Here is a 17,405-nt window from a genome sequence, read left to right on the forward strand (position 1 = left end):
TGCACCGGTGTTCACCCAGCAGCTCTGAGGTCAGCTTGCATGGAGGAGGCAGCAGGGGACACTGCCAGCTGTGTCTGAGTGCCACAGCAGGGGGACACATGCAGTGCTCCTGTGCTTCAGAAGGGACTGCTGGCCCAGAGGAAAGAGTGCTGCAGCACTATCCTAGCAAGGCAGCAGTGGAGGAGATTGATTTCCAGCACTTCAGCCTGGCAATTCTAAATTAGCTATTACAGTCACAGACTCAAAGTCTCTCTTCTTGTGCTCCCTTTGAATTTTGAGGATGGAGCCTGACACATCTCTTTTCACAGGGACACTAAATATACAAAACAATAACCTCATATTTCACACGCTTTGTCCCAGCTCACAGGGCAGTAATTGAAAAGCACCAGAAAACAGCAACAGCTCTTCATGCTGCAGGAGTTACATCTGTTATTTGACTAATTAGCGACACACACTAACCCGTAAGAGCCTTGGCAACACAAAAGCTGCTTTAATTCTGGCCAGTCTCCACAAAACACTCCCAATCTCACATTCCATTTGTAACTGCAGAGGTATGTGTAGCAGTCAGTGTTGGGAAGCAATGCATCAGTGTAACGATGCATTTTGAGGAAGAGGGGGAATAAAAATTGCTGAGGATGGAAAGGCAGACATGTCTTGCATAGTTTGGTTTGCAAGCAGAAGGAGGAAGATCAGTCTCTTTGTGCTTCACATGACCCATGACCAGTCCTATATTAATCCAATGGAGTGGGTAGGTGCTCAGGGGAGAGCCCAGAATGCAGAGGAGGTGAGAGGGCTCTGTCATCTGGGACATCATAGAGCTGGAAAGACTCAGGATCTCTGATCTTTCTGTCCTTGTTTGTTTTGGTTGAGCTTTGCTCTTAGGTAAAATGTGTTTACTCAGCACTTTTCATTTAGATAGTTACTGATCTTATCTGGTGCTGAGGAAGAAAACCATGGTCACAGCAGAAACTGGCAGTTGTGAGATAATATTTTCTTTTACATATATCGATTACAATGTCAAAGATTCAAAATCAATTCACTTAAATGTCACTTTAGAAAAAAAATAAATCTATCAGTGTAATGGAATATTGCCAAACTAGAGGAATCCTGAATCCCTGAATGCATGGATGCATATGATGCCAATAAGACAACACTCTCTTGATATCAACAACAAAAATAAGGATGAAAAATAGTTAAGAAATATATCCTATCTCCTCTATATTTATATTGAAGCATACGATGAATTCAGAAATTATCTTAAATTCTCATTGCAAAACTTTCTGACTGATTTCACTTCCCCAACTCTTTTCTTGAATCCTCTTTTCCCTGTTGCAGGTGTACAAGCTTGCTGTCCTGTTATCCCAGCAGTGTGCACACTTCCTTCCTTCTGTGGGACACAGATTTACCACATCTCTGCAGGGATTTTGTGCAAAATCCTCCTCCTCATTGCTCCAGAGAGTGGGAACCAAACATTTTCATTTCCTGAAGCAGCAGATGTGTTCTGGCCCCTCTGTGAAGGGTAGCTCAGAGTCTGCAGAATTGACCCTGCTTTTTATTCCATTCCCCTCCTTGTAATCGGTAACCAAATAGGTAAATCTATCAAAGTACCAGAACCTAAGTAGGGCAATTTGCTTTTCACTTAAATTACATGAATCAGTATCATTTTGCTCTTAGGTTGTTCACACAATGGATTATTAATGTTGTGGGTATCCAACAGTCTATTCCATCCCCATGGAATCAATATCTGCTCCATATACCTATTCCAGACATCATCTTCCTGTCTTTAATCATCAGAGATGAGGCAAAGGTCAAAAGAACTGCTTAAGAAACAGACTTAAACTGTTTCAAGTCTGGATTTTGTGCAGGTTGGATGTGATGTGTTGTTTATCCTGGTTCTTGGTTTCCATCAACGGGTTTCACTCATTCCTAACTGATCCATGGGTATGAATTAATGTGTGGGCTTTTTACAGGGTGGCCTTACCTTCTGCATCTTTTCTCATGGGACATAAACCATAATCTCTCACCCTGAAACATAACAGTGTTCTGAAATTAAAGTTCCCAATGTAGGAAGGAAGAAATCTGAACTCTCACTGAGCAAGTCCATCTTGCTCTGTTGCCTGGTGTGGTTTCTTCAGGTGAGAAGAAACTACTATTCTTTGTCTTAATTCTGCAGCCTCAGGGCCAGGCATGATTGTCTCCAGAATTTAGCCCAGAGGGAGAAAGAGAGAGACAGAGGCACCAGAGAGAGAGTTTCCTGGAGGTCATGATAATTAGAACCCCAGAATGCCAGAATGGTTTGGGTTGGAAGGGACCTTAAAGGCCATGCAGTTCCAACTCTTCTGCCATGGGCAGGGACATCTTCCACTATCCCAGGTTGCTCAGAGCCCCATCCAACCTGTCCTTGGACACTTCCAGGGATGGGGCAGCCACAGCTTCTCTGGAGAATGTGTGCCAGTGCCCCACTACTCCCACAGTAAAGAATTTCCTCCTAATATCTAATCTAAGTCCTCTTGCAGTTTAAAGACATTTCCCTTCATCCTGTCACTCCATGCTGCTGCTAAAGGTGGCTCCAGCCTTCTCATAAGCCCCCTTTAAGTACTGCATCCTTTGCTGTCCCCAAAGGAGCAGGAATAACCTTTAGGAATAGCAACTTCCTTTGGGATCAGCTCGTATCCTTTGCAAAGAATACAAACCACGATCCTAGTGCATAAATAACAGTGCATATGGACCACAGTGAGCTGCCACAATGTGGCCCAAGGATGTGAACACTGTGACCAGAAGAAGCCTTTGGCTTTGGGTGTCTGACTGTAAAAACCTTGGTCACCATTTTCCTGGACTTTGCAGTAAATGGATATTGAAGTTTATATGGTACTGCCAGTGGCTGCAGGCTTAGGGTCAGGTCCCTCCCAACTCAGAATATTCTGTGAAATCTTTAGAGTTGTCTAAAACAGTGTCCACTGAGGTAAAACTGCACAAAACACTCTGATGTTCTGTGGTTTTAAAGGATTATTAGAAACAAAACAGAACAAAAAGATCAAAACCCAAACCAGAGCAGTTCTAAACAGTGGGTTTTGGACTGAAGAAAGCACTATGAACAAGTCAAAGTAACTTCATTTTTAGGTACACTTAGGTGTTGAAATTTAACTCTATGGCCGCTGTTACTTTATTTTGATATTAACACTGAAATGTTTTATGAAGATAATGTGGGAATAAAATAGTTAATCTCTTTTTCTGTCAGAAAAGCAACCCAAGCAGTCAAGACAAACTTGTCAGCCCTCATTTCCATATCTGGATGAGAAATGGCCTAAAATCTGCTGCCCAACTCCAGTCTGGACAGAGCTTTGGTTTTGATGATAGAAAGGAGGTTTGCATTCCCAAAAGCCTTTATATCCTTGGCCACTGATGGATGGTGAGAAGGAAGCAGTTTTTGGGGCTGGGGTGTCTCTCTCAGTCCACTCCCATACACTTGCAGGATAATAAATGGTGCCAGTGGGACTTGGACCCATTTTGGTTGGCCCCAGTGGATGCTCTTCTGCTCTCCACACCTCAGGTTCCCTTAGGGTACCTCTAGCAGCCCTGAAGCAGTGTCTGGTGGGAAAAAATCTTATTGCCACCTAGTCTGGATTTCAAAGTAATATTTTTTCCTCTGGGGACGAAAAATACAGAAATAAAGGGTTGAAACAACCTGAATAGCTGATGCAAGTTGCTGGCAGAAGAATTCTTCTCTGGTGCCCTTGGTGCTGGCACCAAGAGAGGTTTCCGTAGCTTCCTTGGAGGTGGCTGCAGGAGAAAGGAGGGAGAGGAAGACCTCTCCCAGTTATCTCTGGGCTCCTCTAACCTTTAACCAGGGCCAAGGGAGCTGTGCTGCCAGCACATCCATCCTCCAGGGATTCCCCATCTGACTGAGGCTGGGCCAAGGAAGTGAGTCAGAACTGCAGCAGACAGGCTGCTCCTGCTCTCTGCCTGCATCCTGCAGCCAGCCAGAGGGGCTTCATCAATGTGGGGAAGAATTAGGGATGTTTCAGGCTCCCTCACTGCAGGGGAGGTGACAGCTATGGAAACAGACTGGTTTTAGCAGCAGGACAGAGAATCCTGACTCCAAAGTCTTTTTCTGGGGAAGTCAAGCAGGCAAGTTCTGAGTATGTTTATTGAATTTGCTTGAAAATGGGTTGCAGGGGAAATGATGCTTGCTGTGAAACAAGTGGCTTTACCCAAAAATGAGAGAAGTGACTTAAATGTTGAAAAACTTGTTTTGACCTAAATGAAAATATGGATTTTTTTTTTGTTAGAAACAGCAGCTCATGTCAAAAATGGCTAAGCTGAAAAAAATCAAAGGATGTTAATAATGTAAAATGAAATGAACAGCTTTTAGTCTGATGCAAAATGGATTATTTGGAGGACTTTTTTTTTCCTTTGTTTGAAAAGAATAATTGTCTTTGAACCAATAGTCTCTTTCTTTCTCCCCTCCTCTCACTTTAGGGAACTGATCATTGAAGTGAAATGTTACAGTTTTCCAAAAGAACCACGAGGCTGTCCCCATCCTGGAAATGCAATAAAGGTTGTCTCTGTAGATTTGGGATTTTTTTGCTTGAGCTCTATAGCTCTCTTGTTATTTTTCTGCAGTGCCTTGGCCTAGACCAGCATCCAAGGCACAGTCTGATGACAGGAATGGAATGGATGGGGATTGAACTGCCCCTTGTCACCAGCAGAGATGAGTGTCCCCTTCCTGTGCAGGCCTTCCTAATCTGGGTGCTCTTCCCTTGCTCTGCCCTGCTGGAGGATACTGAATTTTGCTTATGGATCAAAAGTATTTCTGATTGGCAGCTTTCTGTGAAGACAGAAATTGTTAGTGATGAGTGAAAATTTTGAGCTGCAAGCAATTTACTCTAAGCAATGCATAATTGTCTGGGGTTAGTCATTAGAGCCAGCTATTATATTTTTCAGTGTTGTTATCTAACCCACCATTGAGAGGGAAATAGGAGGACACTTGATGACCAAAGAGCTATCAGCCTAATTATACTGTGATGAATTCCTTTCAAATCTGTAGAGCATTTAATGCATTCTTTAATAAATCCATCCATAATTAGAAACCTTCCATAACACACACAGGAATCTGAGCCCCAGAAAAGCTGATTAATTGTTAATGAGGTTCCTTCACTTGCTAGACAGATTGGAAGAGGGGAAGAAACAAAGCTGGAGGCAGAAGCTGGCATTGCTGTGCAGTGAAACTTTGCTGTTTGCCAGACCAAACTTCTGTTCTGTGGCTTCGTGTTGTCCAAGCCCTGTGGCAGAGCCAGTTTTGTACATTAGGGAAGTGATTTCTGCTTTTCCCATAATTTCAGACAACTGATGAAATGAAAATTGCCTCAACCTGATGGATGCTTCTGGAAATTGTAGAAAAAGGATTTTTTCACCACCCTCTGAAATTCATGCTCAGCTGGACAAAACTTGTGATGGCTTTTAAAATGTTCATGCACATCACCCATTTACTTTGTAAATGAGATGTTTTCAGCACATGTCCAGCTTGTTCTGTCCACAAAAGGATCTGATGACTGACACCAGAACATGGAGAATAGTCTATCTCAAAGGGGGAAAACAAGAACTACAGGTATTTACACATGGGGAGTGCACATAAAAGGAAATATCTTGTTTCACTGTAGGAAGCTGGAAGTTGGCCCATGGATGCTCAATTAACTGCACTATTTTCTTACTGCATATTTTGCCTTTCCCCCAACTATTTTCCCTTTTATTTTTCTCAAAAGAAATAAACTCTAAATGCCTCCTCTCATACTGATAATACAAAAGTCAAAATACTCTTCATTGTTGTACAATGTTTTATATGTTTTTGCAATCTCTGCTGAGTTTTGTCACAGTATTCATAGGAAATGAAGCTCAGACCTTGGAAAATGTAGAAATATTTGCTAAAATATATGTATTTTCTCTCTCTAAAAGTATTATGAGTTCCAAGATTGATAGCTGAACATTTCCCAAAGCAAGAACAAAATGCTTTGTGCCCTGTTTTTGTTCCTGGAGTGTATTTTTGCTGCAGAGAATATATGTTTGGAGCACAACATTTGAGAAGGGCGCCTGAAATGAGTCTTTATATCTTGAGAATTATTTGAAAAATAAACTTGGAAGAGGGAACAGGCTTTAAAAACCATTTCCTAATATGTTGTTTATGTTCAGCTGTCCGAGTTCCGAAATGTCTAAATGAATGAAAGTCAGAGACACAGTCAGAGTTTATTAAAAAGCAGTCAAAATGTATACTTGAATTCTTGCTTCTGGAGAAGGCTCCTGGTAATTCTGAATTTCTAATTATTTTATTATATGAATGAAAACTGCATGCCAGAATAATTCATAGGAGATAATGAAAGGGAAGTATTTACTTTTCCCAAATTGTTTGATGTGTTCCGGCAAAATGGAATTCATGGCATGTCTGTTCAAACAGCACCAATAATGCTGAGCAAAGTTATCCTAACACAGGGAGATGCCTCCTGCAACTGAAATGTGGGGAGCTGTGACTGAAGCTGGAGACATATATTTATCCATATTGCATTTTAAAAATATTTAAGTTGTTTCTTCTTGTATGAAAGATGGAAGATGATGGGCACATCACAGCTTGACCCAAAGCTGAGGATGCCCACGAAGCTCTGTCCTGTGTGCTCTCATGGCCCCACAGGCAGCAGCAGCTCTCTGTAGCTGTGGATAGAGGCAGCATCACAATCACACACTCTCTCTGTGTGAAGCTTTTCCCAAAATAAAGCTTGACATTCATATTTTTCACTGGGAAAAGGGCAGGAAGGCAAGTTGTACAAGGAGTGAAGAACTGGTTTTCTAGTTTGGAGAAACAGAGGCTGAGGTTCAGTCTCACTGCTCTGCAGGTTCCTGAGGTGGGGAATGGGACATGCTGAACTCTTTTCCCTGGTATCCAGAGGCAGGATTATTTTGAAGGTCTCAGCAGTGCACCAGAGGAGATTCAGACTGGACATTAGTAAGCATTTCTTTATCAAGAGGGAGCTCCAACACTGGAACAGGCTTCTCAGAGAGGTTGACTATGAGAGCCCTGAACAAAATGCTTTAGCTTTTGGTCAGGTCTGCTGTGGTTGGGTGGTTGGACTAGATGATGGTTGTAGATCCTTTCCAGATGAACAATTCTTATTCTATTTCTGTTCTAAATAGACCAGAAATCTTTTCTTCTATTTTGCCCCCCCAAAAATTAAATTTTTACTAGGTGTAAGCATGTGTATGGGGGTCATCTTTTCTCAAATAAATATAAATTTTGATTCAGATAAGGGTTAAGATCTAAGCATAATTGAACATGACCTGCTAAAACGGCACAAGCTGGTCTTTGTTGTTTTCCTTTGTTTCCATTCTTAGTCTCAGTTATATTTGTTCTTTGGAACCACAATTTACATTCAAAAAATTCCTATTAATATAAACAGCATCTAATAAAAAGACTTTTTGTATTTAAAAGGCTTTTGTGCTTCCCTGGTTTCTATAACATTTAGCCCAGCAGTTTAAGTTCATCTCTGTTCAGGCTTGAGATGCTGTTGAAATGAGAACATTGATAACATTTTTTCAGTGACTATTTATGTTATCATCCTAAACTGTTACAGAAGTGGTATTAATGATGCCTTATGATAAAATACTTGGATTGCCCTTTGTTATGTATATTTAATCAAGGCAGTACTGAAAGCTCGGTGTTTGCAGAGGAATTATTTCAGCCTTATCAGAAGCATGCACAAATGGCACACAATATTTGAAATATTGTGAGAAATATTTGAAATATGATGAGAAATTCATCATAAAATGAACAAAACCCAGCTCTAAGGTGCACATTTCCCATTTACAGCTGGCAGGCTGCTCTGCCACCGAGGCTGGTCCCTGGCTGACACCGAGCTCTGGGTTCTGATGCACCAATCACACTTTGAGAGGTTCCTGGTCATTTTACAGCACAAGGAGGATCAGCTCTTGTGGAATGACACAAACACGAGGACTGCTAGATACATTCCAGAAAAAAAACTAAAACTGCAATCCATCTTTACCTGTGGAAGTTTTACAGCACAGAGCTGCAGACTTAGCTTGGTTCCCGTGGATCTGGAGGGCTCTTTCCCTGCACAGCTATTGCAGCAGCCCAGTTAAGAGCAGGATTTAATACGAGAGAGTCCAAACTTATTTAAAATTATTCTGCTTTGATTTTCAACTTCCTTTTTTTGGGAGGAGTAAAAGAATCACTTGGAAGCTTTTCCAACAGCTGGAAACGTAATTCTGCATATTATTTTTTATCCCTTGATAAAAATACTTTTCATAAAACCCAGCAATAAGACGCTTTCAGAAGCGTAGCTTGAAGCAATGAATCACCGCCTTTTTAAAGACATAAGAAGAATCCAGAGTAGATGTTCATAACATTAAAATACTTATTGCAGTCATAAGGACTGTCAGAGAAAGGGTTCCAATTATGCCTTGAGCTTTAGGGGTTTTGTGCCTGCAAGGAGTCAAGGATAGCACATTATTTTGTGCAACTGTCTCTAACATTTGGCTTTAGGGAACAAATGGACTAAAGCAATCCCTGGGGTGATTTTACCACCTCCCTGAGGTATAAATTTGATGTAATGATTTTGTTCCTTACTGTTAGTGGGCTTTTTTTAAAAAAAGGAGGGGAGAATTCCATGATTAAGTAACTGTTCTGCTATTTTTTCAGCTGTGCAAGGTATGCATCTTCTACTATGAGAGAAAGAAGGAAATCAACACACGTGGTCTGAATGGAGCCTGAGATTCACAGACCCTGGGGCAAGTTAGGCAACCAGCAGGGAGAGACACCTTTTCAGTTTATGTTAAAGCACCAGCATATTTTTTTACATGTGTTTTCCCAAGGTCTTACTAAAAAAATGCACTCTCTGTACTTCCCATGCAAACAGGAGCTTATTAGTAGTGTTTATCCTGCTTAAGAGCAGCAATGTTCCAACCTATGGGTTCTGCAGAGCTCCTTTACCCCACCAGCAGCAGCAACTGAGTTCCTAATTCTGACCCCCTAAAAATGCAAAATAATTGAGATGACTGGAAATAGAAAAGGTCTTTGGGACTTGAGGGAAAGGACAATTTAGGGATGACATCTGCAGCCAGAAGAGGAAAACCAAAGTGCACAAATTGGAAGTGGTTTAGGAAACAAGTTCAATGACAAAGCATCTTTGGGGAAATAAAGTTTGGGAACCCTTGACAAAAACAGGAATGTCAATTAAAGTTAGGGAGAAATTAATTGAATGAATGTGCGAGGAAGAGAGAAACATCAAGATTTACTTGAGTACCTGAAGCACAGCCCAGATCAATTACTTGCTGCTGTCAGCATCATCAGTGCAATGTAAGAAAGATTGAATGCACGCTATAAAATGCACCATTTAACAAAGTTCAAGCTATTAAGTAATTAGAATATAATATGTGAACATGCTGAATATGCTTATTTAAATGTAAATGTTTATTCACTGTTTATTTTTAGTGCAGAAAAATCACCCAGCTTGTTTAGTTGTCCTTGCTGCTTCATACACTGCTGATCTATTGGATGCCTCTAAGCCAGCATCCAGAGGCAGCTGCTCCTTTATTAATGGCACCCAGGGACTCCTCTTGAAAGGTGCAAAGTAACCTACAAAGGAAACAAATTCAAGGTGGATAATAAATATGCTTTGCTCCAATGGGCTGAGCGATATTACATTTCCACTTACAGAGAGATCAGTGATATTTGTCAGTGATGTTAAGGGACAGGCCCTGAATCCCAAATCATGGAATAAGGTTTGGGTTGGAAGGGACATTAAAGATCACCCAGTTCCAACCTCCTGCCATGAACAGGAACACTTTTCACTAGACCAGGCTGTCTAGGTTCCAGGTTGTAGAGTTCAATCCAACCTGGCCTTGAACACTTCCAGGTATGGAGCATTCATTGCTTTGGGCAACCTGTGCCAGGGTCTCACCACCCTCACAGTAAATAATTTCTCCCTAATATCCAGTCTAAACCTATTGTCTTTCCATCTAAAGCCATTCCCCCTTGACACTGTCCTTGCCTGCGCAAAAAATCCCTCACTAATCTGCTAATATTGCTCACTGAGTGGGAAAGATTAGCCACAGTAATAAAGGACTTTGTTAGTAAATGAGGAAATAGTAAATTCAAATGTGAAAGAGTGGAAGTTACACTGTTTGTTGCTGGCACCTGGCAGATCAAGTTGCCCTAGGTCTGCCAGTGGAAAATTGCATGGCCTCAGGTTTATCATTTCACCTTACCTATGAAATCATGGCAAAGCAATTACATGAAAATATCAAACCAATAACAGCAAAGTCCCAAATGAATGCCACACTTTTGTATCTGATTATAGCTTCCAAAATAACCATGGAAGGTGAAGCATAGTTTATCTGCAAGGTTTTTCTGATGTTAACACATGCTGATCCAGAACCTGGCAGAACCTGGCAGAACTGTGCTCCTGATGTGGTTAGTCCCATTGATTTTAATCCCAACATTTTGAAATCAGAGTTTGCCAGCATCCAGTCATCCTAGAAGGCAAAGGAAATGCTTACCTGTCTAAACGCAAAAGCTGTAGACATACACCCATAAATCTGGGTGTAGATTTGGGGTGTGTGGCATATTTAAAAACATGCAGTCAGGTACCAGCTTTAGTTCTAAGGCTTTTATTGTAAAGGTCTGTGATGTTCTTAGTCTTTTGTGACTGCAAGCCTTTCACCAAGTTCCAGATTCTGAAAAATACACAAGAACCACTTTGTCAACAACACCTTTTGGTTGTCTTTATAGTCTCTCAATCTTGCTTACAAAAGAGGTGATGTGTCCTTGGTTGGAGATTGGTATCATAAAGAAACAGTTGTATCTGAAAATATTCCAAAAAGAACCACATAATAGTTAAAAGCCATGTCAAGGTTCCACCACAGTCTCAGCTGGATGCTCCAGCAATTGAGAAGAGGAATGCCAGCAATGCAGAGTAAGTCTCAGATAGGAAGGTGGGCACTGAAGTTCCTCCTTTGTTACAGACCTGAATGATTTTGTGAATACCAGCAACAGAAAATATTCCTGAGCACAGGAACTTGATCCTCTCTTCCGTTAAATTTTTAGCAAAGTACTTGGCATGATTTTGACCAGACCAAATACAGGCTCTCAAACACTTCCCAAAGTCACTGTTTGGAAGTTAGCAAAAGGCCAAGGACTGCTCCTAGAATAAATTTAATTTATTTCTAAAAAAAAATTAGGCTGAGAGATAATTCTGGAAGTCACCTGGTCTTAACACCATGTTTTAAAAAAGCCCAGTGCAATGTGTTCAGAAGCTGTGCCCAGTCAAGATCTGAACATCTCCAAGGATGAGTTTTTCACAGCCTCTCTGCTCTTCTGTGTCAGCAGTTAATTGCTCTCAGGATAGAACAGTTTTTCATAGGTAATTTACATTTCTGGTCAATCTCTAGTTTTTCTATAACTGTATGAACTCCCCAAAGACAGTTTGGATGTGTTTCCCTGCTCTGGAGGCTAAAGGGGTGTGACAATAAGCACAGGGGCAGACTTTGTCACTTGGTCTCAGGGCTAGAGAACAGGTTAATAGAGATGTAACTAACCTCCAAGTCCTGGTTCCCATCGGTAATTTGAATGTATTAGCACTTAATTGGAGGGCTCAGATCACATCATCGTGCTTGAACACGTGGGTACCACAAGGCATAAATCCCTGTGCATGGGTATGCAGAACACATACTGAAATGTGAGCAGATCTCTTTAGGAAAAGAATTCAATTCCATTTATCTCTCTTTGCATTATCAAGAATTACTCCTTTTTTTAATTTTTTTTCTTTTTTTTTTCCTTTTGTTTGTTTGTTTTTAACATTAAAAAATAATTTGTTTTAAAACAATCATGTCCAGAAATGATAACTGCCAAAAGTCCTATTAAACGCTTAATGATGTGTAGTCTGAGCCAAACAACTTCAATGAGACAAACAACTAAACAAACAACCTGTGGACATTCAAAATATTTTTGGGCCTTTTGGGTTATATTAGGTCTGTGTGGGAATGCTTAAAAATATTGAGAAAGAGGAAGAGCTTTATTGGCAGATGAAGGCTGTTTTTTTCACTGTCTTCCTTCTCACTGCTGCTAGGAAAACAAGCCACAGGTGGGGTGTGACTAGAGGACTCTGGTGGGACCAGTTCTTATGGAAAAACCAGCACAAAAATCTATGTTCAAAGGCAGTGGTGTGTTGTACCTAATGCTTTTCATCTGTGTAAAAGTAATTATGTGTTCAGGGAAAAGAAACTTCTACCTTTGACTTGCCATTTTCTTATACAGTCACCAGCATTCTGCACTTGTATCTTAGAATATTACTGACATGAAAGTTTGTGTCTTGCAAACAAAACCAACTGATGGAATGGGTGATGATGCTGGAGATACTGGTGGGAGACAGTGATTGTTTCAGGCAGCAAGAAAAAGATAGTTTTTTTGTTTTTAGAATAGGAATTCACTGTTAGACTTTACACTGTGCCCCACAGCTGAGCACACACCTCACTCCAGTGAGCACTGCATACACAATAAATAAATTTGTCAGTATAAGACATCTGCCACATACCACAAGAAGGTAATGTAAAAGAAGCTTGGGAGTGAGAGGCATACAAAACAGTTTGAGGAAATGGATTTGTTGGAGTCTGAGATACAGTGTGTATGCCCTTGTTTTTAATACTTAGTTTTAGAATTCAAAGAAACACTGAATTTCATATAATATGAAATTCATGGGCATGTTTTCATTGTGATACATGAGAACAAATGCTAAAGTTAAATAAGAAAAGTGTAAATGTGTAGATTAGAAAGTTTCTTGAATCACTGGGTGAATGGGTTGAGGTTTAGAGTTTAAGGTAGTTTAGAGAGGATGGAGGATTTAGGGTGTTGTCTCTTGTCCTTCTTCTTTCTTCTTCATGTTCTTTCCTAGGGGTTTTTGGGTAGTAGTAGGTGATTGGGTAGAAAATGCCGCAATGCAGCACAAAGGTGTTGGGTCATTGGGTCACTAATAAAAATAACTTAGTTGGCACCTGTTAATTGGGTAAATGGACATAGAAAAGACCTTGAAGAAGATCTTTGTTAGCCATTTTACCCCTTTTCTATCATAGTGCACATAGCTCCTTGTACCTTGTAATGCTGATAAGAAAAAATAAACAACTGAGAACGAACGAGAGAAAAAACTTGCCTCCTGTCTCATCAATCTTCAGTTCAAAGGGAAAAGAACACAAATCAAAAAGTCCTATAAAGGGACATGGATTCACCCTGCAGTCTGACTGAGCTTTCAAACCCACCTGGTCCTTTACAGAGTCTCAGAGAGTGGTGGATCCAGGTCCGATGGATCACATAAAGCCTGGCTTGGAGGCATCCACAGTGCCTTGAAGAATGTTGTGTTTGGTGTCTCAGTGGTTTGGCCACTAGTGCCAGTCTGCCAGTTTTGGGCCAGAAATGGCCTAATTGTGTGTATAGATAGAAGTCAGCTGTGGCACTCACATTGTGTTAATCCTGCTGCAAAGAGAGAAAATATTAAGTAAAAAGCAGGTGGAAAAGAGTCAGATAAAAAAATATGTTTGCTGTTTTTCTGTAAATACTAGTTTTTAATAAAAGATGTTCTGGAATGATTCTGCAGGGGAAATTCTTTTGCAGTGGAGGATGACAAGAGAACGATTATATGCTTTGCAGTGCTAAGAAAGTGCTCTCTTCCTTCTCCATTTTGATTAAAAACATAGACATTTTGTGGTTTCTGTCTTTGTAAATGCATTTATAAGGTACATTTTACAAAAATTGTGTACAAGAAGGACTTTCCCAAAGATCATTATTCTATCCTGAAGCTTCTTATAGACTATCTGGAGACTGCTATTTCTATGTGCCAGACATTGTCTCAGACATAAATAAACCCTGTAGCTGTAGTCCTGATGCTCTGTACAGGAAATAACTTTTTTATCATGTAATCCCCACTTTAGGACTCATAGACCAAGACACCTTCATTTTGTATCATTTGATTGTATTTAAATCTGTGGGAATTAAATGTGAAGTGCAGCTTGTTGCTAGTCAGCATTGGATGAACAGGATGCATTCAAATCTAACTGGAAAATAGAAATTAGGGAGCCGTGTGAGAGGCAAGAGGAGTCTTGTCCCAGACTGCAGAAAGAATTATAAAAACATGCCTTTTTCTTTTAAAAATATGATAGAAATGTCAGCAGAGCAGTGCCACTCTATAGCATCATGTCTGAAAGGAAAATTCAGTGTTTGAGTCATAATTGCTTTCAGAAACATTGAAAACTCAAAGCTGGAGGATTTTTCTGAGAAAATAAGATTGGAGATTTTAAAAGATAAAGATTAGAGGGAGTAGTGCATTAAGATCCTTTGAAATTTCTACTTTCTGACCTCTAAATAGCTCCAGTTTGGTGGAATTGTTTCATAGAAGTACTGAGAAACTTTGGGAATAGATCAGCACTCATTGGTGCCATGCATGGAAACAAAATAGTGCCCAGGACATACAGACCTGGGGCAGTGCTGGTGATCAGGCAATGATTTATCCAGTGTAACAGGTAAAATGATGCATTTTAGTATGAATTAATATGTAATGTTACTTTGTTGATAAAAGGATCAAGGCTCTGCTCTGGGAGGTGTTAGGAAGTTATGTAGAAAACTGAGTTTTACAACCAAACTACATCCAAAGGACAGTGGAGAGCTCAGCAGAGATATGGCACAGATAGCAAATTCTGCTGTTCCTGCTGCAATGTCGTGGTGTTTCAGCACATTAGGCAAAGAAAGGGTGAGAGAAGTTGGAAATTATTTACATCAGTCATCTTCAAGGTGGGGATGAATAAAATGTGTAAAACCACGGATTCATGCAGAGATTGGGAGAGTGAAAAACAAAGGAACCTCTGGTCTGAAGGACATGGTGGAGTGGATCCTGTGTGACAGCAACAAAACAAACTGACAAAACACTCTGCAAGGAGTGATTGGCCTCTATGAGCTTCATCTCCTTCTCCTAAAATTCTTCCAGTGTGTCTGAGGACTGTTTCTGTTTGTTTGCTTTTTATTTTTATGATGTGTCAGGATTCAAAGCTTAAATGTATAGTATTGCAAGATTACAGCTTGATCCCAAAGGAAGTAGCAGGCAGTGATAGCTCTGTGGGCTGTGTTTATATATCAGCAAGCAGGAAAACATGGCTCAAATAGATTTTTTAGCAGCAACACGATCCCTTTAGACAACTTAGAAACTTTCACCCAAAGTAATTGCACACAGTCAGCTTCTAACATATTGAAGTCTTTGTTTTAAATCAGAACATCTTTGTTTACTGCTTTTTTCTATAGGCTCATCCACAGGTACTTCATTACCTGTGCATTTTGTTCTGACAGTTTAATATCTAAGAAAATGGTGATTTAAAATTCCAAAAGTCCATTTTGGAATAGACTTTTTCAGTCAGGAAAAACTGTGAGATAATGTAAAGTATGTTTAAGAAAAACAACTTTTCCCAGGATGGAAAGACCTTTAAGATGCTGGGATCTTCTGATGCACAGAATTATAAATGTGGGCTGAATATGGCGTGTGAAAATACAGAAACTTTCTGAGTCTTCTAAAGAGCAGAATAATTTTGAAGTTTTAAAAGGTTTTAAAAAGTTTTAATAGTTTTAAAACTATTTTTTAATAGTTTGAGACTTGTTCAACTTTGCTGTTTCTGGATTGTTCTGCTCAGAGTCCTTGTACCTCCTTTTCTCTGACCTGATCTTATTCCATATCAACAAACCATCCATAATTGACTCTTTTCCCTAATGGCTCCATTTTGCTACATCAATATCAAGGTCTGGTATTCTGAAGACTGTTGCCTACAGATGCTGTACAAAGTGCTGCTGCTATTACTGACAGCTTCCTGAGGCACTGTGGCCTTGCAAGACTCCATTCCCCAGAAGGTCCCCTTCAATTATCTGTGTAGTTTGGCCACTTCTCACATGCCTTTTCCTTGGCTGGCAAATGGGAGTTTTGTGAAATGGGAACCCAGTCATCCCCCGAGCTGCTGTGACTTTTGCTCTTGTCCCATCCAGCAGTTTCCCATGTCCTATTCAGACAATTTATCCTCAGCCTGGGAATAAAGGAGTGATTCAGTCCTTTCCTTGCAGCCCTAAAAGGGACCAGAACCTGTAGAAAAGCTGTGAGGAGACTGAGCAGTATCAGTCTGACATTTCCATGATAAATGGTTTTCTCCTTTCTTGCTGAATCTGCCGTTCTGGGACAGAGGAGGTGCCTGCCTGTTCCTGACAGCCAAGGCCTGACCTCCTTCTCATTATCCTGAAAGCCCCATGTCAGTATTAGCATGTTGGGCTTAGCTAATAATGTGTAAATCAAATAAACTGAAGCATATGACTTCTTTCTCTCTTTGATTTCTTAATTTCTGTTAGTGCTGGTGAAACTCTTGTGGGTGTATCTGAGCTCCTGTGTGTCATGCAGGGAAATTAAATGTATGGTTTGAGTCAGCAGTAATGGAAAACTCTTGCCAAAATATCCCACACAGGGCTGGGAAGGAAGACCTTGAAAGCTGCCCCTGCACTGAAGGGAGAGCCCAGAGGAGCAGATGCAAGCACTTGTGGTTCTCACTCTCTAATTTTTTCAGCTCCCTTATTGAATTCTGTAACTCTTCACTCCACAGAGAGAAATTCCTCAGCTTGTTTTGATCCAGAGTTACTGGATCATTAAGAACAGGCACAAATATTAGACTTTGAGGATATAGATTTACAGCTATTATGGTGGTAGAAAAGGAAGAGAAAATGTATCTGTGAAGCCAAGAGAGGATGAGGACCAGCTCTTCATATCTGCTAGTCATTTCAAGAGCCTTTGTTTTCTGCTCCTCAGCAAGGAAAGGAATAAGTAATTTACAATTTAAAACAGAACATTAGTTATACATGGATAGTTACTAAAGTGACTATTTTCAGTTTTTAAATGAAAAGGCAAAATATTTGTTTCTGCCTAACATACTAGAAAAAAATTAAATAGAAGTGGGAATCTTGCCAAAAGGCTTATTGCATATTAACAAATGTTATTTTTGGATCACTATGCAACTGGACAAAACCCAATTCTTCAATATAGTAGCTCAGTAAACAAGTGTTTGGGGGTTTTTAATATTTTGATGGCAATAATGTGCCTGACGCTGGGTGCCAGTTCTGCTGAGGATCAAATCGATGGTTAAATTATTAAGCAGTAGTGATGGACAATCTTTCAGGGGTAATTACTTTAACAGTAATAAAAACGAGTGTATAAAGTGTAAATTGTACATGCTGACACCTTTGTGATGGCAACTGCTGCTTTTGAGAGCCCTCTCAGCAGCTATACTGTGTTGTACCACACAGCTGCTAAAATAATAGCACTTTAACATCCATGGAGGGC

This window comes from Parus major, chromosome 3 (assembly GCF_001522545.3).
Source record: "Parus major isolate Abel chromosome 3, Parus_major1.1, whole genome shotgun sequence".
Classification (NCBI taxonomy): Eukaryota; Metazoa; Chordata; class Aves; order Passeriformes; family Paridae; genus Parus; species Parus major.